We start from the raw sequence: 22,907 nt of genomic DNA on the forward strand, positions 1-22,907 counted from the left end.
TAAGAAGCAGAATCTTATCACCTCAAACTCAATACAGGGCACTACGATTAATGTACGCAAGTAACGCAACACAGTAAAATCTAGCCAGGGAAAGCAAGCATAAAACAATTGAATTTACACAATTCAAAATCTGTCAAATTCTCACCTACTCTACTTACACTCTTCTACTCAAAATTGAGCCCTGTCAGTTTTTTACTTATTCTTTCAAAAAAAATTGAAAGTTCTGTTTGGACCCCCTCTGTCAGAGGGGGACCTTTCCAGCGGAGCGTCAGGTTAGTATGATGGGGATTCCAGGGGCTCACAAACAGGTGGCTGGGGCTCTATGTCCAGGGGAGAGATGGTCATGAAAAGGCTCCTCTCAAGGCTTTCTAGGTCCAGGAAGCAGAGCAGGCTCTCCAGTTCTGTACCAGCTGGGTCAGGGTGTGTTGTGACTTGGTTGGGGAGTGTGACAGCTTGGCCTCGTTTCGTTATGCCTGGGTTGGACTGTGTGGCAGATAGGTCCTTTGGCCAGGTCTTCTGTGGACTCAAAAGGGAACATTTCTTTTTCAAAGGTCCCTGCAGCTCATCAACTGTCGATTTTAGTGTCTGTTCTCGATCACCTCAGCCTGGCCTTTGTCCGTCCACCAGGCTCAGCAATGTCCATCCCTGACTTAATAGTGGTCTGACTTTCTTTTCCCTTTTTCAGGAACGCTTCTATCTCGGTTAGTTTCTTCTCAAAGTCCATGCCCATCTCCCGCATTGCTCACTCCTCTCTCAGTATCAGCTGACCTCTAAACTCCTCAAACTGGGAACTGATCTTGGCTTTGAGTCGGATGTTTCTCTCCCGTGTGCTCGCCGTGATGCCTTGCTCACTCTCCAGGGAGTTAAAATGATAACAAACAGATCGGGGACCACGCTAGGAGTGTCTATTGAAATGATGAGGGGGGGAAAAAAGTATTTACCGTAAATTCCGGACTATAAGCCGCAACCTTTTTCCCAGGCTTTGAACCTCGCGGCTTAACCTCTAGGGTATGTGGGACAAAATCGTCCCACCTACTCAACAGCCAGTGGAATCCCGTGGCGCGTTATTCAAATACCTTAGAAATGCTATTACTTCAATTTCTCAAACATATGACTATTTTACACCATTTTAAAGACAACACTCTCGTTAATCTAACCACACTGTCCGATTTCAAAAAGGCTTTACCATGAAAGCAAAACATTAGATTATGTCAGCAGAGTACCCAGCCAGAAATAATCAGACACCCATTTTTCAAGCTAGCATATAATGTCACATAAACCCAAACCACAGCTAAATGCAGCACTAACCTTTGATGATCTTCATCAGATGACACTCCTAGGACATTATGTTATACAATACATGCATGTTTTGTTCAATAAAGTTAATATTTATATCAAAAACCAGCTTTTTACATTAGCATGTGACGTTCAGAACTAGCATACCCACCGCAAACTTCCGGTGAATTTACTAAATTACTCACGATAAACGTTCACAAAAAACATAACAGTTATTTTAAGAATTATAGATACAGAACTCCTTTATGTAATCGCTGTGTCCGATTTTAAAATAGCTTTTCGGCAAAAGCACATTTTGCAATATTCTGAGTAGATAGCCCAGCCATCATGGCTAGCTATTTTGAACCCCACCAAGTTTGGCCCTCACCAAACTCCGATTTACTATTAGAAAAATGTGATTACCTTTGCTGTTCTTTGTCAGAATGCACTCCCAGGACTTCTACTTCAATAACAAATGTTGGTTTGGTTCAAAATAATCAATAGTTATGTTCAAATATCCTCTGTTTTGTTCGTGCGTTCAAGACACTATCCGAAGGGTGATGCGCCCGACGCGTTTCGTGACAAAACATTTCTAAATATTCCATTACCGTACTTCGAAGCATGTCAACCGCTGTTTAAAATCAATTTTTATGGCATTTCTCGTAAAAAAAGCGATAATATTCCGACCGGGAAACCCTGTTTTTCATTCAAAGACGAAAAAATCAAAACATGGTGTCGCCTCGTGCACGCGCCCCAGTCTCATTGTTCTCTGATAGACCACTATCCAAATGCGCTACTGTTTTTCAGCCAGGGGCTCCAAAGGCATCATTCAGCGTTTTGCCGCCTTCTGAGAGCATATGGGAGCCGTAGGAAGTGTCACGTTACAGCAAAGATCCTCAGTTTTCAATAAAGATCGTGTAGAAGCCCAAGAAATGGTCAGAGGGCACTTCCTGTAAGGAATCTTCTCAGGTTTTTGCCTGCCATATGAGTTCTGTTATACTCACAGACACCATTCAAACAGTTTTAGAAACTTTAGGGTGTTTTCTATCCAAAGCCAATAATTATATGCATATTCTAGATTCTGGGCAGTAGTAATAACCAGATTAAATCGGGTACATTTTTTTATCCGGCCGTACAAATACTGCCCCCTACCCTAGAGGTTAAACAATGACGCGGCTAATATAGGATTTTTCCCGCTTTCAAAAATAAAAAAAATAAAAAAATGCATTCTGTGACGTGCTCAGTTTTTTGGAGGCATGAAGCTTTCATTAGACCAATGAAATTGCCGAACGGGTTAAGGTCAAATAACTTTTTTGTTTACTGTTTAGATTAAATCGAGCGCTCTCAAACTTCCCATCATTCTGATTACGGTAGTCATTTTGTCACCATCATGGCAAAGACACGGAGAAATGCATATGATGCAGCTTTCAAGTTGAAGGCGATTGATCTGGCTGTTGGAAAAGGAAATGGAGCTGCTGCACGGGAGCTTGGTCTTAATGAGATGTTGGAAACGGCAGCGTGAGGAATTGACTCAGTGCAAAAAGACAACTAAAGCTTACTGCTAATTTTAATTTTTGTTACAAGCCGTGTTTCATTAAAGCCTGTGTAAAGTTAATTTGTTTCAATGTACCGGTAGGCACCTGCGGCTTATAGACGTGCGGCTTATTTATGTTCAAAATAATATATATTTTTTAATTCAGTGGGTGCGGCTTATATTCAGGTGCGCTTAATAGTCCGGAAATTACGGTATACAATACAGCACTATAGGAGTCGTTATATGACCTTGTTTGTGGTAGTTTAGCGGCATTGTGCTGTCATCAGTCTATTACTGTAGTAGCCACTCCATACTGTTCAAGGAAATTCATGCATTATAATATAACATTAGGAAAAGAAGTCTTCGCACCTTTGAAGAAAATGCAACCTTAAACAGACGCAAGTTTGTGGTGCATGTGCTGACCTTCTGGCCCAGAACAACCTTTATTCGTCAGAGCATACAGCCAAATACAATGATATGCTGTGGTCTATTGTATTTACCAAGAGGTAGTCTAAGGTAGTTGATGTTCATCGAAAACTTGGTCGTTGTCATTGACCAAAAGCTTAGCACGTTGATAGAACATTGATTTGCCTCAATTAGGAGGAGTTCCAGAAATGGAGAGAGAGATATAATGTATCTATATCAAAGTATTTTATCAGTGCTGAACTCAATATAGATTGTATGCATCATCAAGAGATAATGGTAGGGGAAAACTATTGACCGTGAACTCTGCTGTGGAGGTCACCTTCATTGTTGTAGGATAGCTGAGTCATTTCCTAGGACCTAACCGAAGCGCTGACACCTTCATAGAATGAATGTTTGGCTAACTGTTGATATGTTGCACGGACTAAATGTGTATTTCTCTCTTCCTTTTTGCTGTTAATCCCCCTCTATCCAGCAAGCAACATTCACAGCATGTATCAAATGCAGTAACTACAGTATCTCTGGCACAGAGATCCTATTAAATGACTCAAGGGGATGGGTTCATAAACCCTCATAAGTAAAGAATGTGCTGATAATGGCAGCGATTTTGGTAAAGGAGAAATCCAAACCAGTTTGATTGGAATGAATACCATTAGGCATAGCTCTTGCTTTTACTTATGCAGGAAAATAAAAGGCAAATGAGATCAGAAATTGTGTAATAGAAATATTGTCAACACAATATTGTAATATAATTATAAATACCTATTTTTCTGTATAAATAGCCTCATATGTAAACTCAACAAAAAAAGAAACGTCCTCTCACTGTCAACTGTTTATTTTCAGCAAACTTAACATGTGCAAATATTTGTATGAACATAAGATTCAACAACTGAGACATAAACTAAACAAGTTCCACAGACATGTGACTAACAGAAATTGAATAATGTGTCCCTGAACAAAGGGGGTCAAAATCAAAAGTAACAGTCAGTATCTGGTGTGGCCACCAGCTGCATTAAGTACTACAGTGCATCTCCTCGTGGACTGCACCATACTGTATTTGCCAGTTCTTGCTGTGAGATGTTACCCCACACTTCCACCAAGGCACCTGCAAGTTCCCTGATATTTCTGGGGGGAATGGCCCTAGCCCTCACCCTCCGATCCAACAGGTCCCAGACGTGCTCAAGGGGATTGAGATCTGGGCTCTTCGCTGGCCATGGAAGAACACTGAAATCACGCACAGAACGAGCAGTATGGCTGGTGGCATTGTCATGCTGGAGGGTCATGTCAGGATGAGCCTGCAGGAAGGGTACCACATGAGGGAGGAGGATGTCTTCCCTGTAACACACAGCGTTGAGATTGCCTGCAAAGACAACAAGCTCAGTCCGATGATGCTGTGACACACTGCCACAGACCATGACGGACACACCTCCAAATCGATCCCACTCCAGAGTACAGGCCTCGGTGTAACGCTCATTCCTTCGACGATAAATGCGAATCTGACCATCACCCCTGGTGAGACACAACCGCGACTCGTCAGTGAACACTTTGCCAGTCCTGCCTGGTCCAGCGACGGTGGGTTTGTGCCCATAGGTGACGTTGTTGTCGGTGATGTCTGGTGAGGACCTGCCTTACAACAGGCCTACAAGCCCTTAGTCCAGCCTCTCTCAGCCTATTGCGGACAGTCTGAGCACTAATGGAGGGATTGTGCATTCCTGGTGTAACTCGGGCAATTGTTGTTGCCATCCTGTACCTGTCCCGCAGGTGTGATGTTCGGATGTACCGATCCTGTGCAGGTGTTACACGTGGTCTGCCACTGCGAGGGCGATCAGATGTCCGTCCTGTCTCCCTGTAGCGCTGTCTTAGGCGTCTCACAGTACGGACATTGCAATTTATTGCCCTGGCCACATCTGCAGTCCTCATGCCTCCTTGCAGCATGCCTAAGGCACATTTACGCAGATGAGCAGGGACCCTGGGCATCTTTCTTTTGGTGTTTTTCAGAGTCAGTAGAAAGGCCTCTTTTAGTATCCTACGTTTTCATAACTGTGAGCTTAATTGCCTACCGTCTGTAAGCTGTTAGTGTCTCTTAACGACCGTTCCACAGGTACATGTTCATTAATTGTTTATGGTTCATTGAACAAGCATGGGAAACAGTGTTAAAACCCTTTACAATGAAGATCTGTGAAGTTATTTGCATCTTTACAAATTATCTTTGAAAGACAGGGTCCTTAAAAAGAGACGTTTCTTTTTTTGCTGAGTTTATATGTAACCTTCCGGTTCTAACTCCTTTCTGAGGCAACCAATCAGCAAGCATTGACACGATGGTACAGGAGCTCATGCAATCTTAATTTTTTTTATTTCTGAGACACAATAACATACACAGCAGTGTTCGTTGACTTATGGCCTCTCTCACACTCCTACAACATAAAAGGACTCGTCAAAAATGTTGAACCTTCTGGGTTTGGATGGGGTGCACATGTTGAAAACAAGCTAGCTAACAGTGTAAAGTAAACTAACTCACTTTTTTATATCGCGCTGGTCCGTACAATTGACCTTATTTTAGCGCCCAAAAACGTAATACTTCCAGATCAACTGTAATATCAATACCACTGTAAAGCACAATTTCCCCCTTTCCAACATAATCAATGAGGAGACCTTCATGATGCCCATCTCGTCATGATTCAAGAAGGCAATGAGCTCCGTTGGGTCTTTTTAAAAATGGCAGGTGGGAAAGCGAAACCTATTGCGTGATAGTGAGGAGGAGAGAAGTCGTGTGGGGAAATGGTTTTTTTGCACTCGATCTGTCCAACTTATCACCTTATCACCTCTAAAATGTAAATAAAACACTATAAAGAGTTTATATAATGTGTCATTACATACCTTTTTGAAGGTTTGTGTCGAATTTGAAACGGGTTTTAGGCGGTGCTAAAGTGATCTTCAGAAGTAAACAGCGGCTTTTGAGTGTCATGATAGCTTGCAGTGATGACGCAAAAAATGACTAGGTATCCCCCCTTACCCTGTCCCTTTTCTTGTTTTTAAACGGCGAGAGCAGTGCTACACCAGGTGAAGAGAGGCTGTAAGACAGAATTAGTTGCTTTATGCGTGCTGTACGTTATACCATGACACAGAGTCAGAGGTGTCAGTTTTTTCCAACTTTTCTCCAATACTATAGAGCCATTACCATGTCAGTCAACGCAATAATAGAAACATAGTTCACACCCCAGATTTTGATGTCAACAGTCGCTACATTAGTTTTCTTTGCAGCCTCGTTTGAATGTCGCGGTTGCGCACATTTGTACGGAATGGGGTTAGTTTACGTTACATTGCTAACAGGACGAGAGCTAGCATAGCTAACAAGTTAGCATGAGAACTCTGTTAAAACAACAAATACACTTCACAATATGACAAACTATATGAACATTAGTTATTAATACATATTCTGTGACAATTTGGATGTAATTATATTAAAATAAATTATCTTTATCTGGGAAAGGAGTGGATAAGCATTTCCTACCCAACGTTACCATTAATTCCATCAGCACGAAACAGTCTGAGGGAAAATGGTGCGCAAAAATAATACAGCAGCTGGGGTGCAATACGGTCAACAAACCACACGATGTCAGTCAAGTACCCTTGAAACCTGTCAATAGGAATAATTGAAACTAAGACCTATTCAAATTATCTCAATAACATGAATTCAATGCTTATGAAACTAATTTTGGAGAGCTAAACGAATAAAACAGGATAGTTCTTACTCTGTTACATATACAGACCATAAGTGTCTCTGTGTTGTTTTTTTTGGAAAGGTGTGAGTGATACATTATCAGTACTTTTTCAGCCAGTGTATGGCTGTGGATACATAGAATGTTGGCAGTAAAAAAACAATAACATATTACATTTAAACTTTATTTGGCTAGGCAAGTCAGTTAAGAACAAATCCGACGCTGGGCCAAATTTGACACTGATGCCTCAAGCACAGATGCAGTGCCTTAGACCGCTGCGCCACTCGACAGCCCCATATATACAGTACCAGTCAAAAGTTGCAAGAAACAGTGAAGAGGCGACTTCGGGATTCTGGGCTTCTAGGCAGAGTTCCTCTGTCCAGTGTCTGTGTTCTTTTGCCCATCTTAATCTTTTATTTTTATTGGTCAGTCTGAGATATGGCTTTTTCTTTGCAACTCTGCCTAGAAGGCCAGCATCCCGGAGTGGCCTCTTCATTGTTGACGTTGAGACTGGTGTTTTGCGGGTACTATTTAATGAAGCTGCCAGTTGAGGACTTGTGAGGTATCTGCTTCTCAAACGAGACACTCTAATGTACTTGTCCTCTTGGTCAGTTGTGCACCGGGGCCTCCCACTCCTCTTTCTATTCTGGTTAGAGCCAGTTTGCGCTGCTCTGTGAAGGGAGTAGTACACAGCGTTGTACGAGATCTTCAGTTTCTTGGCAATTTCTTGCATGGAATAGCCTTCATTTCTCAGAACAAGAATACACTGACGAGTTTCAGAAGAGAGTTCTTTTGTTTCTGGCCATTTTGAGCCTGTAATCGAACCTGCAAATGCTGATGCTCCAGATACTCAACTAGTCTAAAGAAGGCCCGTGTTATTGCTTCTTTGATCAGGACAACAGTTTTCAGCTATGCTAACATAATTGCAAAAGGGTTTTCTAATGATCAATTAGCCTTTTAAAATGATAAACTTGGATTAGCTAACACAACGTGCCTTTGGAACACAGGAGTGATGGTTGCTGATAATGGGCCTCTGTAAGCCTATGTAGATACTCAACAAAAATTCTGCCATTTCCAGTTACAATAGTCATTTATAACATTAACAATGTCTACATGTCACGATTCCCATCGACGGTGGCGCCCCCTCCTGCTCGGGTGGCGCTCGGCGGTCGTCGTCACCGGCCTATTAGCTGCCACCGATTCCCTTTTGCTTTTCCCTTTTTTTATTTTAGACACCTGTGGTCAATTAGCCATTAGAAGGGCTATTTAGTTTAGCTGGCCCGCTCCTTGTCGTGCGGGATTAATGGTTGTATTCGACTGTCTAGTTCGTGTCGGCTTGGCATTGTTGTACCTTGTGTTTATTCCCCTGTGTTTGGGAACTTTATTTTCTTCCAACAAAGTGTTATTAAAAAACAACACTCCCTGTGCTCGTTGCTTCCTGCGCCTCATTCCTAACAACACGACTACCAACGCCGTTACACTACACTGTTTTTCTGAACAATGTGATGTTATTTTAATGGCCAGAAAGTGTGCTTTTCTTTCAAAAACGAGGACATTTCTAAGTGACTCCAAACTTTTGAATGGTAGTGTATATATGTTCAAGAAGTATATATGTAAAGTAATGAAAAACAAGAGAAAAAATAAAATAAGCATTATTTGTCCTGTCGGTCTTATCTCCCCTCTCCACCGTACGTGTACATTAATACGTGGTAAATTGCCGCGGGTCGCTCAGCTGCCCAGAGTGCCTCGCTTGTGGGTGTGCTGGCAGCATATAGCAGCACGTCTGATTTGTGTTTCAAGAATTCAGCATAGCAAGTTTGTATGAAGGTATGGTTATTAAATGGGTAAATAGTTTCATCCATTCTCCATTTCATGAATTTATTTATGCTCTAAACCGCTCTGGTGACAAACTTTGCTACCCTGTTTCCAATTGTCCACATGGCTGGGAGAACCTACTTAAGTAAGTTCATTTCGAAAATGTTAAAAAAAAAAGTATTATTAGCTAGCTACAGTGCATGCTAACGCAAATAAGCTGCGAACATAGCTAGCTAACTAGCTATCTAGCCAACTTTACATACCGTATAGCTAGCTAAGTGAATAAAATATTACCAGCTACCTAACTTCATATTAGCTAGCAATCTTTATGTATTTATCACTGTAAAAAAACCAACTCCAAATGCATTTGTAGGTAGCTAGCTAACAGCCATGGGTGAGGGCGAAAGAATAGCAGCCCCAACTGTTAAAGTGAGAGAGTAGGCTATTCTGGATAGGGCAGGTACTTGTGTGTAGTTTGTGGTGGTTATCACACAAGTCAGAGTTATACTTAAACTAAATCTTTAATCATTTAATAAGGGAGCAGGTCAATACAACGCACACATATAAAGTGAATCGATTGAGTGCTCTACGATAATGATGGCTGGTCGCCGAATAACGCTCAGATGATTCATTGAGAGCCCCGAGACAAAAGTACAAAGGTATTTTATAGCCAAGATACACCCCTTTCAACCTACATGACGAACAACAGATGTATAGAATGGGTCACAAGGTTAAGATTTGTATGAAAGATACTTATAGTTCACAGCAGACAGTATCTGCTGTGTCAACAGTTATCTTTCATTGTACAGACCAGGGTCTGGCCCTGGGGTCATCTCTCCCTGGTACCATATAGAACAGAAACATTAACTCATGAGCTGGAATGTGATCTCTTTAGGTTTTATCACCCAAAAGACAGCATAAATCTCATGCTAGTGTCATCTCCCAGAGGCCCATCTTCAGTAGAACACACACAGATGAGCATTCTAACAACCCCTTATTCTGTTGCATAAAACAACCATTTGATGCAATAATAGCATTATAACAATCTAGTAATTTCCACAATTGCTTCCAGTCCCTAGAAGTGTGGACAGAGTGAGCACTGAACATTGTTACTTTATCATACTAAAATTAGATAATAGTATGTTTCTTGTTGTTAAAGTTGCGTCCTGTTCGTTTCTGGTATCAGAACAAAATAGTCAGCACATAGTAACTTCTGATTTATTTGTACTTTAATGCAAACACGTGTGTGGTAAATGGGTGGTTCGTGTATATATATATACGGTCTCGCTGTTATACCTCGCAGGGCAAACAGAGAAGAGAGCGACACATCTTATTGTTCTCGCTTTTATACTCTGACAGAGATAGTTCCCGCTCAATGCTGGCCTGTCAGAGGGAGGAGGAGCGTGGTTTAAACTTGCTCCTCCTAACGTCGGCATGCAGGCTGGTCCCAGCCTAGTGACGCACTTCCTGTCTTCAGCAGTTGATTTATCCGTAGCTTATGTACTTAATATTGTAGCATAGCTTCCCCGGTATATTATAAAGGTTATGCATACAAATAGCCAGTTCAACCCTAACATTGTGATGTTTTCTGTCCTCAGATACAGAGAGATGTGAAAGCCTGTCTGCAGATGAAGAGGTCTCAATTAAAAGCAGCGGTTCTTCGTGCTGGTCCTCGGGAGTCAAAGTGGTGCATATTTTAGTTTTTTGCCTCAGCACTACACAGTTAATTCAAATGATCAACTCATCAAGCTTCAAGTGGTATTTACGTATTAATTTGTAGTGCTATCCTTGATATGATCCTGTTGTTGTCACTTGCTACACATGCACATGTGTGTGCACATGCATCTATCTATTCAATGTTATCATATACTTTAGTAGTCCACAATGACCTGGTGATGTAAAAGTCTAATAATTACATTATCTTCCATATTCCTACAGATACCTTGCAACTGGAGATTCCTTCAAAATGATTGCCTACAGTTACTGTGTAGGGCACTGCAAGGTTGGGTTCCAAGGCCGATCTGGGACTGCCTCCTGTGGGATTCAGGCGTGTGAAAGCTACCTGTGTCCTGCATAACTTCATGAGGATGGACACGAGGACCAGGAGGGGATCTGCGGCTTGCCGCCGTGTGCCAGAGGAGAGGTCTGCTGCTCTGCATGATGTTTCCAGGGTGGGGGCCAACAACGCAGCACGGGAGGCAATCTTTGTGTGGGAGATCTTCACCTCCTACTTCTTCGAAAAGGGTGCTGTTTGTTCCCTGGCAACACCGTAGACCACACTATGCACAAAGAAAAGCTATTTTATGAGGCATCCACATTTTAACAAGAGTATTCTCCCATTTACTTAGCTATGTCAAATGCAGTTATTCAATTCCCAGTTTCTCTCCCTTTGATTTCTACTTCTCAGGTGAGGATGCTGTTTAGGTAAGGGTGTGATGTCTGTACAAAAACAAAACAGGCTATTTTAAATCAATCCATATTGAAAAAATGTAGAACAATTAGACACCCTATAACCCACACCTACACACTCGTGTATCAATCTGATGGATTGTGTTATGCAGTAAGCAGGCTCAGGTGTATAACTGTGGCTCCCACCTTCAAAGAACAGGCAAGAGGGCCAACCATGGAGAATAATAAGACACTTCATTATTTCTATAACTGCGCTATATTGTTTGTCCTCGTGTGTCTGTGTATGTTTTTCTGCTGACAGTGTGGACACCAGGTGAGGCTACACAAACAGATTCCTGTTGAACACTGTCTATTTAACTACCTTATTTTCTCTCCTTCACTAAATCCCTCTCCCCCTTCCCCCTAAATCCTCTAGGTTATATCAGCTGTATCAGCTGTGTCAGTGAACCCATCCCGCATCTGAACTGGCCAGGAAGTACCCGTGCTAAGGACTATTCAGCGCTGGTCTGGCAATTCAGAATCCACACTTCAAGATTGTTTTGATCACACGGACTGGGATTTGTTCCGGGTAGCTTCCGAGAGTAATATTACTGATATGGTGACTGAGTTTTATCAGGAAGTGTATAGGAGATGTACCCACTGTGACTATTAAAAACCTACCTTAACCATAAACCGTGGATAGATGTCAGCATTCGCTCAAAACTGAAAGCGCGAACCACCACATTTAACCATAGCAAGGTGACTCAAAATATGGCAGAATACAAACATTTTAGTTATTCCCTCCGCAAGGCAATCAAACAGGCAAAACGTCAGTATGGAGACAAAGTGGAGTCGCAATTCAACGGCTCAGACACGAGACGTATGTGGCACTGTCTACAGAGAATCACGGGCTACAAAAGGAAAACCAGCCACGTCGCAGACACCGATGTCTTGCTTCCAGACAAGCTAAACACCTTCTTCGCCCGCTTTGAGGATAGCACAGTGCCACCGACGCAGCCCGCTACTAAGGACTGTGGGCTCTCCTGCTCCGTGGCCGACGTGAGTAAGACGTTTAAGTGTGTTAACCCTCGCAAGGCTGCCGGCCCAGACGGCATCCCTAGCCGCGTCCTCAGAGCATGCGCAGACCAGCTGGCTGCAGACCTGCCAACATGCATGCATTTTGCATACCAACTACGCAATTCTCTGTCCATGTACCCAGGTACAAGATCCAAGTTAAAAGTACGCAGAAATGAATAGGGCCAGATTTTATTTTTTTACATTTTAATAAAAAATACATCTGAGTAAATCTAACATCCCGATTCTCGAGCTGCAACACAGACATGTACGGAATTTGTGTCAATGGACATGGAGATGAATACATAATTATTTGACGTAGCTACCCCGTGTCTGGCCCTCCTGTTTGTTGTGAGTTTGCCGACTGTCAGCTGTACGTAAACACATGGACAAATCCCTTTTCGACTCCATGTGTTGTGGGAAGGTAAACACTAATTGTTTCAAGCTAATGTTAGCAAACATAAGATGGACATTCAGTGGGCTCTAAAGTGCCAGCAGTTCATTTGCATGTGAAAGAAATTAAATGCAAATACGAAAAATAACTGGTCGCATTTGTGCAAGTGTGAAATACATTTAATTCTGCGTCCCATTAGTAGTATTTTCCATGTAACATTACGATGATCACGCAACCTGATAGACTATAGCAGTAATTATGATCCATTATCCTGTGTCCTCAGATCAGTGCAGATGAAGGAAATAGATATTGAGATGAACCGGTTTTAGAGTATTTACATGATGCATAGGAAGTGTAGTGTACAGTTTGTTAATTATATTTCTGTATATATGAATTACAAATCAGCCTGTAACTAGTTAAATCATATTTCTAGTCTATTACAGTTACAATGTGTAACCATTGATGGACCAGGATTGGTAAACATTGTTGAAGTGTGTAATTGTAATACATACATGCAAACACAGCATCATTAAAAGACTGGAGTTTGATACTCCTGGTAAAATATGGGTTGTTTATGAATTCAAAGGACCAATAAAAAAAACGTAGGTGCTGGATTTTAGGCCGGTAGCAACCACCACAGGGTGTCCGTTCAGAACACGAGGAAGCAGTAGTTCCAGTTCAAGGATTTAATGAAGATCCACACACACATACAACACCTATCTCCCTTGTGGTTCTGTAAAGAAAAGAGGAGAACTTAGGCTATAGGAGAGTATGGGGAAAAATATGCCTATTTGCATGTCAACAAACTAAACAGGCTATGTGGACCCAAACACGTGGTAGATGCACAAAGAAACAATAGAGCAATGTAGAAATATCTACACATTATAAAACATAAGCATTACCGATCTACAACCGAAAATAGCCTAGCACCACAGACAAATGCTAATCCCTAATAAGTATGCTAAATAGTAATGCAATCCAGATGACAATGCTAATGATAACAATAGCGGGAGTACGCGAGCTAGCTAGCTCGCAAGTTTAACAAAAATGGCACATATTTAGAACAGACACTATTTAGCTCCAAACAACAAGACATTGGATTTTGCCACTTACATTTAGCTGCACACACAATAAAACATGAGAAAGAAAAGCAATTATTTTTCGGGAGGTAGAATAAGCAGAAGAGAAAAAAAGGTTGGTCATCAGAATGGAAACTGCCTGAGGCCCTGCCTGATCGGATATTATGCTAAGTCCCAGGAAAAAAAGGCTGCTGATTGGCTACTAAAATTATGATGATTGGTATGACCTTATTTCAATAAGAAAACCAAAAGAAAGTTGGGGTCTTGGAAAGGAGATAAGCTGGCCATTTTTACAGCTGCCCCCAAATGTGTTGTACATATTTGCTTCAACTGACAAGCCAGCTAAGGGTCAGTAGCTTCTTGAGAAAAAGCGGTCAGCTGGATGAGTCGAGCAACAGGCCTGACGTAGGTTCTGTCCTTGACTTGGATCTCTGCTGTCCTCACTTTCCTGTCTGCTCCAGGGATAACTGACTTGACAGTTCCAACTTGCCAGAGTGCCCTAGGAGACTGATCATCCACGATTATCACAACGGTCCCAACTACAAGGTCTTCCTTATCATTGTGCCACTTATGGCGGCCTTGAAGTGAAGGTAAGCAGTGACAGAAATGGTGGCCTAGAACCTGGCTGTTTCCCCATCTTTTGTGACTGAGCAGTTCAGACTCTGGGTAGACCACCTGTGGTAGTTACTAGTCTGGCCGCCCCATGAGAAGAGAGTTAGGAGTGATTGGATCCAGATCCGCGATGTCCGACAACACATATCCCAAGGGCTTGGAGTAAAAGATCCCTTCTATTTCTATTTGTACAGACCTCAGCACTTCTTCAGAGATGGTCTGCGCGCCAAGGGTGGTTTGCAGGGCAGTCTTGATGGATCTGATCTCCCTCTCCCAGCATGATCCAAAGTGTGGTGCACTTGGTGGGTTGAAGGCAAAGCAAATCTTCTGACTGGCTAATTGTTCCTGGAGCTGTGGGTGGAATGCCATGAAGGCCTCCTGTAGCTCTCGCTCCCCTCCCTTGAAATTTGTTCCTCAATCGGACAAGATCTCAATGGGCTTTCCTCTTTGAGAGATGAAGCGTCTCAAAGCGGGACAACTTCCGGTGAAACTGGAGGGCATGCAATTCAAATAAATGATCTTGACCTCTATGAGCTAGGTGGGACGCTTGCGTCCGATTTCAAAAAGGCTTTACAACGAAAGCAAAACATTAGATTATGTCAGCAGAGTACCCAGCCAGAAATAATCAGACACCCATTTTTCAAGCTAGCATATAATGTCACATAAACCCAAACCACGGCTAAATGCAGCACTAACCTTTGATGATCTTCATCAGATGACAACCCTAGGACATTATGTTATACAATACATGCATGTTTTGTTCAATCAAGTTCATATTTATATCAAAAACCAGCTTTTTACATTAGCATGTGACTAGCATGTGACTAGCATTCCCACCGAACACTGCCGGTGAATTTACTAAATTACTCACAATAAACGTTCACAAAAAGCATAACAATTATTTTAAGAATTATAGATACAGAACTCCTCTATGCACTCGATATGTCCGAATTTAAAATAGCTTTTCGGTGAAAGCACATTTTGCAATATTCTCAGTAGATAGCCCGGCATCACAGGGCTAGCTATTTAGACACCCAGCAAGTTTAGCACTCACCAAAGTCAGATTTACTATAAAAAAAATGTTATTACCTTTGCTGTTCTTCGTCAGAATGCACTCCCAGGACTTCTACTTCAATAACAAATGTTGTTTTGGTTCAAAATAATCCTTAGTTATGTTCAAATATCCTCTGTTTTGTTCTTGCGTTCAAGACACTATCCGAACGGTGACATGAGTATCGTGACAAAAAATTTCAAAATATTCCATTACTGTACTTTGAAGCATGTCAAATGCTGTTTAAAATCAATTTTTATGCGATTTTTCTCGTAAAAAAGCGATTATATTCCGACCGGGAAACGTCCTTTCCGTTCAAAGACTCAAAATCTAAAATGGACTCTTCACGTGCACACGTGCGCCCGTCTCATTGTTCTCAGATCGACCACTTACCAAATGCGCTACTGTTTTTCAGCCATGGGCTGCAAAGTCATCATTCAACGTTCTGGCGCCTTATGAGAGCCTATGGGAGCCTCAGAAAGTGTAGAAGGCCAAGAAATGGTCAGAGAGGGCACTTCCTGTACAGAATCTTCTCAGGTTTTTGCCTGCCATATGAGTTCTGTTATACTCACAGACACCATTCAAACAGTTTTAGAAACTTTATGGTGTTTTCTATCCAAATCAAACAATTATATGCATATTCTAGTTTCTGGGCAGTAGTAATAACCAGATTAAATCGGGTACGTTTTTTATCCGGATGTGAAAATACTGCCCACTACCCTAGAGAGGTTAAAGGGAAGACCTTTGAGGTGCCAATATCTTTTCTGAAGGGCTTCGACAGGATAGGTATGCGGTGCAAGGCCCAACTCTTCAACTATGAAGGCTCAGTGGATGTCAAAGGACCTGTTTGGTTGAGTAACAGGGGCCACAGAGAAGCACACAGAAGCTCTATGGATGACTCGGATATCTTGACGCTCAGTACGAAGTGCCAAGTCCTCAGGATTGCCTTGGATGCCTAGCTGCTCTGCTGTTTCGTGTAGAAGTATAGTGCGCTCCGACCCATCGTCTAACAGAGCGTACTGTGTCAAATTACTTGTTGCTGCTCCACAAGATGACTCGACTCGTCTTCTGCAACACCTTGCTGCTTCCGGAAGGTCGATCAATGTAGAGGGTCTCTGCAGTGGAGCTCACCAGGCAAATGCTCTCTGTTGGCGCCTTGGTGCTGGCGGTTTTTGCTGCAGTCGGGCTAGTGTTGACCTCGTGGAGAATCTCAAGATGCTTCTTCTCACACTTCTTGCACTTAGCCTTGAGAGTACACTGAGCTGCTTGGTGTTCACGTCCACACTTCCAACATCTTTCATTTGTCTTGATCCAGGATTCTTTCTGGTCTTTCAAAAGGAGCTGAAAGTTGGTGCATTGATTCATGTAATGCTTTGTGGTGTTGCAGAACAAACAATACTTATTTGGCTCCTCCCGTGACCTTTCCTCCGGAGACTGGTTCTGTGAAGAGACTTTGGCTTTGTCCTTTCTCTGCTCACCTCCGTGGAGGATGGTGGTGGTCTTGGGGAAGAATTTGTCTTTATGTTGATCAAGGGCGTGAGCTACGGTGGTCCCTGCTTTGGTCGCTACTGAACTGCGTGCCATCTACTTCCACTCTCACCTCGTACTCGAGCCACTCTGCCAGGTGAATGAGGGTTGGAATGGGTGTCTTGATGGGTTTCACACATCTCTTGAAGCTGGCTCTTAGGTCATGTGGTAACTTAACTAAGAGGCGGGAGACGTGTGAGCCACACCTCAGTTCTGTCTGTCCATTACTCCCTAGCTGATCCAACATGCCAACCAAGGCATGCACCCTCAGAGAGAATCTTCGGAGGGCCTTGATGTCATCACTCTTGATGTTGGGTCCATCCATTAACCCTGCGATGCGTTGGAGGGCAAGCTGGTGGGTTTGGCCATACAGTTCTGTGAGGGACTCCATGGTGTCACTGTATCGGTACCTGCTGTTGCGTGAGGAGTCTGCAATTAGCAAAGCCTCTTCCAACTTCAGGTTGGAAGAAGTTCCACCAATAGGTTCCACCAATATCTGAAACTTGAAGCACGCTGTTGCATCTACAGGCAGCACATTGTTGAGGGCCACCTTCAGCCCTGCAAACTCTTGTGGGTCTTCATTGATGAAGTTGGGGATGGTAGGAGTTGGTCCACGGTAGGCGCACTCCCGGCTAGGTGAAGGAGTGCGGTAGCAGACAGGCGAGAGCTGACGATGACCGAGAGTGTAGGCCCGGCGACAATGGTCAGGCGAGTAGTCGCAGTGGCGATGGTCATGTGAGAGCTGACAACAATAGTCAGATGAGTAGTCGCGGCAGTGACGGTCAGGTGATTAGTCTCGGCGGCGACATTCAGGTGTGGACTGACAATGGCAATCAGTTGAGGCTTTACGACGGTAATCAGGTGTAGGCTGACTGCAGCGGTAATGCGAGGGCTGACGTTGGCGATCATGTGAAGTCAGCCCTCTAGGTGGCGCTGTAGTCCTGCAATGAGAAGACGACCGGTTTCGCTGGTGCGATGGCTAACGACGGCGAGGGATTGACTGAGTAGATGAGGATGACTGGTCTGAGAAAGAGATCCCTCTGATCCCAAGGTTTTCAATGAGCTGCTCTATCTTATCACGCTGCCTTTGTGACTGCAGTTTATCATCTCTGGTTGTCACCAGCTGTGCCCGCTACGGCTGACTTTGAGGATGACAATCTCTAGTCGAGGTGTGCCTGCTATTGGGGGCAGGTGAGTTGCCAACCGATGAGGGTGAGGCTCCATCCTCACTGTTGCGAGTCAGCCTGGGTAGTGACTTGAACTGTTGGGGACCCATTAAGGCGGATGAATTTAACTCTTCCGATTGCTCCGGTATCTCCCGTGTCAACGTCTCAGTTTCCTCTCCTATCAGCTTCAGGCATGTTACGACTGTTCTGCAAGAAAACGTGTTTCTGTCTCATCTTGTACAGGAGGCTAGCTGCTGCTGGTCTTGTTGTGAGAGTAATTAATTCCACTCACAGTACCCTCTGCTCGTGGTCCCTCGTTGGAGTGGTGTGTTATGTGTGGTGTTGTCTGCCTTGACTCGTAGCTTAACTCAAAGACCACTCTCTCTGATACTATTTGTGGTTCTGTAAAGAAAAGAGAATTTAGGCTATGGGAAAAATATGCCTATTTGCATGCCAACAAACTAAACAGGCTATATGGACCCAAACACACGGTAAATGCACAAAGAAACAATAGAGCAATGTAGAAATACCTACACATTATAAAACATAAGCATGACCGATCTACAACCGAAAATAGCACCACAGACAAATGCTAACAAATGCTAATCCTTAATAAGTATGCTAAATAGTAATGTCATCCGGATGACCATGCTAATGCTAATGCTAGCGGGAGTATGCGAGCTAGCTCGCAAGTTTATTTTGTCACTTACATTTAGCTGCACACACAATAAAACATCACAAAGAGAAGCAATTATTTCTCAGGAGGTAGAATAAGCAGGAGAGAAAAACCGGTTGGACATCAGAATGGAAACTACAGACTGCCTGAGGCCATGCCTGATCGGATATTATGCTGTCCCGGAAAAAAAGGTTGCTGTTTGGCTAATAAAATGATGATGATTGGTGTGACCTTATTTCAATAAGAAATACAAAGAAAGTTGGGGTCTTGGAAAAGAGCTGGCCATTTTTATACCTGGTATTGGATATGACTGAAAAAGAATCTCACAGACATTCATAACTGAACATCACCTTTATTTGTCAAGGTAGAGTGCATGATCAGTGAATATATTCAATGTACAGGCTACAATGTGGGGATCTCATGATTGGTAATAACTACATGTATATACGACTTGCATCCTTTGCACAATAAAGTTATATTCTACTCAATCCATAGGCTTCATTAATACTATTCAAGTCAATACAACGGGCTATGAAAGCTGAGGTTCAAAGCTTGGTTCTAAACTAATATTTATACCAAACGTTTTAGGGTCCATACACAGATCAACAACATAGCTAGCTACAGATCCATAGGCATACAGGTATTTTATCCTCCACTACACAATAAGCAAGAAAATATTTAGCTAGATACGTTACTTCAGTTGCATTGCATAAAAAATATTAGCAAGGCAAGTTTACAAACTTGTACTTTGCAGAAAATGCTTTAGCAAGCTAGATTCTTTATTCTCCACTGTTTCACAAGACGACAGCCTGGTTTGCTGGTTTTCTCAGGAGTACCTAAAACATTAAACAACACAAATTACAATTTCATACTCATTTCACCACACCTATAAAGCTAGCTAGCTGGCTAATGTTAGCTAGTCAGCTAGATTGCTAAATAGTGATTTTCATAAATGAACTTCATGACAAAAAAATATGCATAGTATTTTTTTCAGCCATCTTTGCTAAAGAAAGTCTCCAATGTTGGGTCGCAAAGCGTCAAATTTGTCATAGGAACCACTCGATATGATTGGTCATCGCCCAGTGGTTGCTGCTGGTGATTTGCATGAAGTTGGGAAAGTGAGACCAATCCCTATTGGGCCTTCGCTCCCTCCCATCCTCCCTCTTCACCTCCCCCCTCCTTCCCCCCACGGGCTCATGTTGTGAACAGAACAAAACATCATGCATAACTCATCATGTGTTTGTAAAATTATTTGTGGGAAAAAGACACACATGGATAGAATTACCCTGCATACATCGATATTCGATACAGATATTCAAAAAACAATTAATAAATTCAAACATAGCATTACATAATAAGCTTTTGACCTTTTTGACTGCTCTATTAAAGGTATCTAATGTTGTTTCCTTGGCACTGTTTACACAAGCAATGGTTAGCTCTAGTGATAGGACGTCAAGGAAGTTTTGTAGCCATCGAGTTATGCTAAGCTTCTGTGGAGGTTTCCGTCTCACCAACAATCTTTTTGACAAGGAATTAATTACTCTCCAGACAATCATACTCATTTTGGGGAACTGTGAGAGTCAGTGAAGCGTCATCGTTTAACAATAGTATATAGGGAAAAGATAGGGAATGGCAGGACAACCTATACTCGATACAGATCTGGCAACCTGTGATCAGGAGATCTTCACACTGGGGCAGTCCTACATCATGTGCATGTAGGTTCCAATATTTCTTTGAGAACACAACAGACATATTCCCATCAGTTTACGGAGGGTTTCTAGTCATTTAATATAGATTGGATACAAAACCTCTACTTGTGTTCTGACTACCAGCAACTCAGCAGGTGGATGGAGTGGGAGTGGTTGACTCCATGGGTGTAATGAACACGATGGCAGACAGAGAGAGCTGGTTTCAGGCGCAGGGCGCAGCAGATGTTTATTGTAAAGGACCACAGGAGTAGGCAGGTATCTGGGTCCGGGGGCAGGCAGAAGGTCATACACGGGGGGTCCAACAAGGCAACAGTACAGGCAGGGAAAAGGCTAATAGCGTCATCTGGGAGATCAGGCAATAGGTTGATAACAGGAAAACCGATAGGCTAAGGTACAGGCAGGGAATAGGCGTCGTTAGTGAGGCAGGCAAAAACTATCATAAACGAGTGGATTAAATTACGGGAAAAACCAGAGCTCTAATAGAAGTGTGTCACAAAACAAACAATACCTCACAATAATGGTGTGCAAAGAACTGAACTAAATAGTGTGTGATAATGACATACAGGTGTGTGAACAGGTGATCAGAATCCAGGTGATTGGGATCTGGAGAGTGAACTGCGTTCAGGGGATCTATGTGTTTGAGAGTGTGAGCTGGAAAGTGGGCTGGAAAGTGAGCTGCGTTCAGGGGATCTACATGTTTGAGAGTACCGATATATACCGATATGACGGCTTGTTACACAATGGAAAGGGGGTGGGGAAAGATAAAGAGCGGGAGAGACAAAGAGAGTGGACTTATCGTACATACATTTGGAAACCGCACTCACCGTAATTATGAATATTTAGCACCGTAACAACTACTCATTCGGATATGAAATGCAACATTTATTTACACGTAAATGTCATTCTCTGTCGTCTCTGTTGAAACCACTCAGTCCGTCTATGGGGAGTAGTTCAATACAAGTCTCTGGTTGTCCACCAGAGGTCACAATGTCCTTCTTAGTTGTTGGCTTCTTTTGTTCTGGAGTGTTTTTAGACTGGATCTTTCAGGTGTACCACACAGTGGTGAGAGGGATCTGTTCTTCCCTCCCATCTTTGGTCAAATGTATTAGACTACTTTACATACCAGCAGACTGAATATTTGGTCTAGTCTTCACCTTCGTCACTCGTTGAGAGTTTCAGAGGGTCTTACCATTTTCTGGTCTTGTAGTTTTAACCATTTCAATATGTGGACCACGTCCTCACGTTCTCTGGTCTGTATTTAAATTTTCAGCGAGTCCTTTTAAGCACTCTGGCCTTGGAGGGCATTATGTCCTGTTGACACAATGTCTGTGCTCACGTGAGCGTGTTTACTGACTGGGCCCAGGTTTAAATGAAATGCCATAATCTCATTTAGAAGGCTAAAATCACATTTCTATCTTCACAAAAGTATTCTTATACTTAATCATTTATTTTATACAACATTTAGATGCAAACCTGATCACTAGGACGTGTACACTTTCAGAGTTTCAGTTTCATCTTGTTATACCATCCTTAATGACATCACAAAATAATACATTATATGATATGATTACTGTTTGGATCCCCACCAACCATTGCAAACATTTGGATTTCAAAACTAATGTTCCAATGTCCAATCTTTTGATGTTAGAGGAATTAGGCAAGAGTCGCTCTCTACACACAGCACATTCCTTTGTTCAATACTGCAGGGCAAGAGAGAGAAAGGTTACGACCGGCATTAAGTCATAAAACCGTCCCAACTCTGTGCCGAGCTGATCTGGCGCCTTTAATCCTCACCAATGAGAGAAAGTCATGACAAACTCTTTTGGACCTAGACTTGATGCTCCGGTACCATTTGCCGTGCGGTAGCAGAGAGAAAAGTCAATGACTAGGGTGGCTTCGACAATTTTTAGGGCCTTCCTCTGAAACCGCATGGTATAGAGGTACTGGATGGCAGTAAGCTTGGCCCCAGTGATGTACTGGGCTGTATGCACTACCCTCTGTAGTGCCTTAAGGTCGGAGTCCAAGCAGTTGCAATACCAGGAAGTGATGCAACCAGTCAGGATGCTCTCGATGGTGCAGTTGTAGAACCTTTTGAGGATCTGAGGACCCATGACAAATCTTTTCAGTCTCCTGAGGGGGAAAAGGCTTTGTCGTGCCCTCTTCATGACTGTCTTAGTGTGTTTGGACCGTGATAGTTTGTTGGTGATGTGGACACCAAGGAACTTGAAGCTCTCAACCTGCTCCACTGCAGCCCTATTGATGAGAATGGGGGCATGCTTGCTCCTCTTTTTCCTGTAATCCAAAATCATCTCTTTTGTCTTGATCACGTTGAGGGAGATGTTGTTGTCCTGGCACCACACGGCCAGGTCTCTGACCTCCTCCCTACAGGCTGTCTCATCGTTGTTGGTGATCAGGCCTACCACTGTTGTGTCATCGGCAAACTTGATGATGGTGTTGCAGTTGTG

At 42.8% G+C, this 22,907-nt stretch overlaps 2 long non-coding RNA genes across 2 annotated transcripts; one reads left to right on the forward strand and one right to left on the reverse strand.

The window, feature by feature from the left end:
- Window positions 1–9,977: 9,977 nt before the first annotated feature.
- On the reverse strand, window positions 9,978–12,299 carry LOC106602841 (uncharacterized). The gene is made up of 2 exons (XR_001328309.3): window positions 11,836–12,299; window positions 9,978–11,045 (listed from the first exon to the last, which is right to left on the reverse strand). It is a non-coding gene; the product is annotated as an uncharacterized LOC106602841 (long non-coding RNA).
- LOC123742439 (uncharacterized) lies at window positions 10,218–13,184 on the forward strand. The gene is made up of 2 exons (XR_006769594.1): window positions 10,218–10,453; window positions 10,705–13,184. It is a non-coding gene; the product is annotated as an uncharacterized LOC123742439 (long non-coding RNA).
- The last annotated feature ends 9,723 nt before the right edge of the window (window positions 13,185–22,907 follow it).

The sequence above is a fragment of the Salmo salar genome, chromosome 04 (genome assembly GCF_965601325.2).
Source record: "Salmo salar chromosome 04, fSalSal1, whole genome shotgun sequence".
NCBI classification, from domain to species: Eukaryota; Metazoa; Chordata; class Actinopteri; order Salmoniformes; family Salmonidae; genus Salmo; species Salmo salar.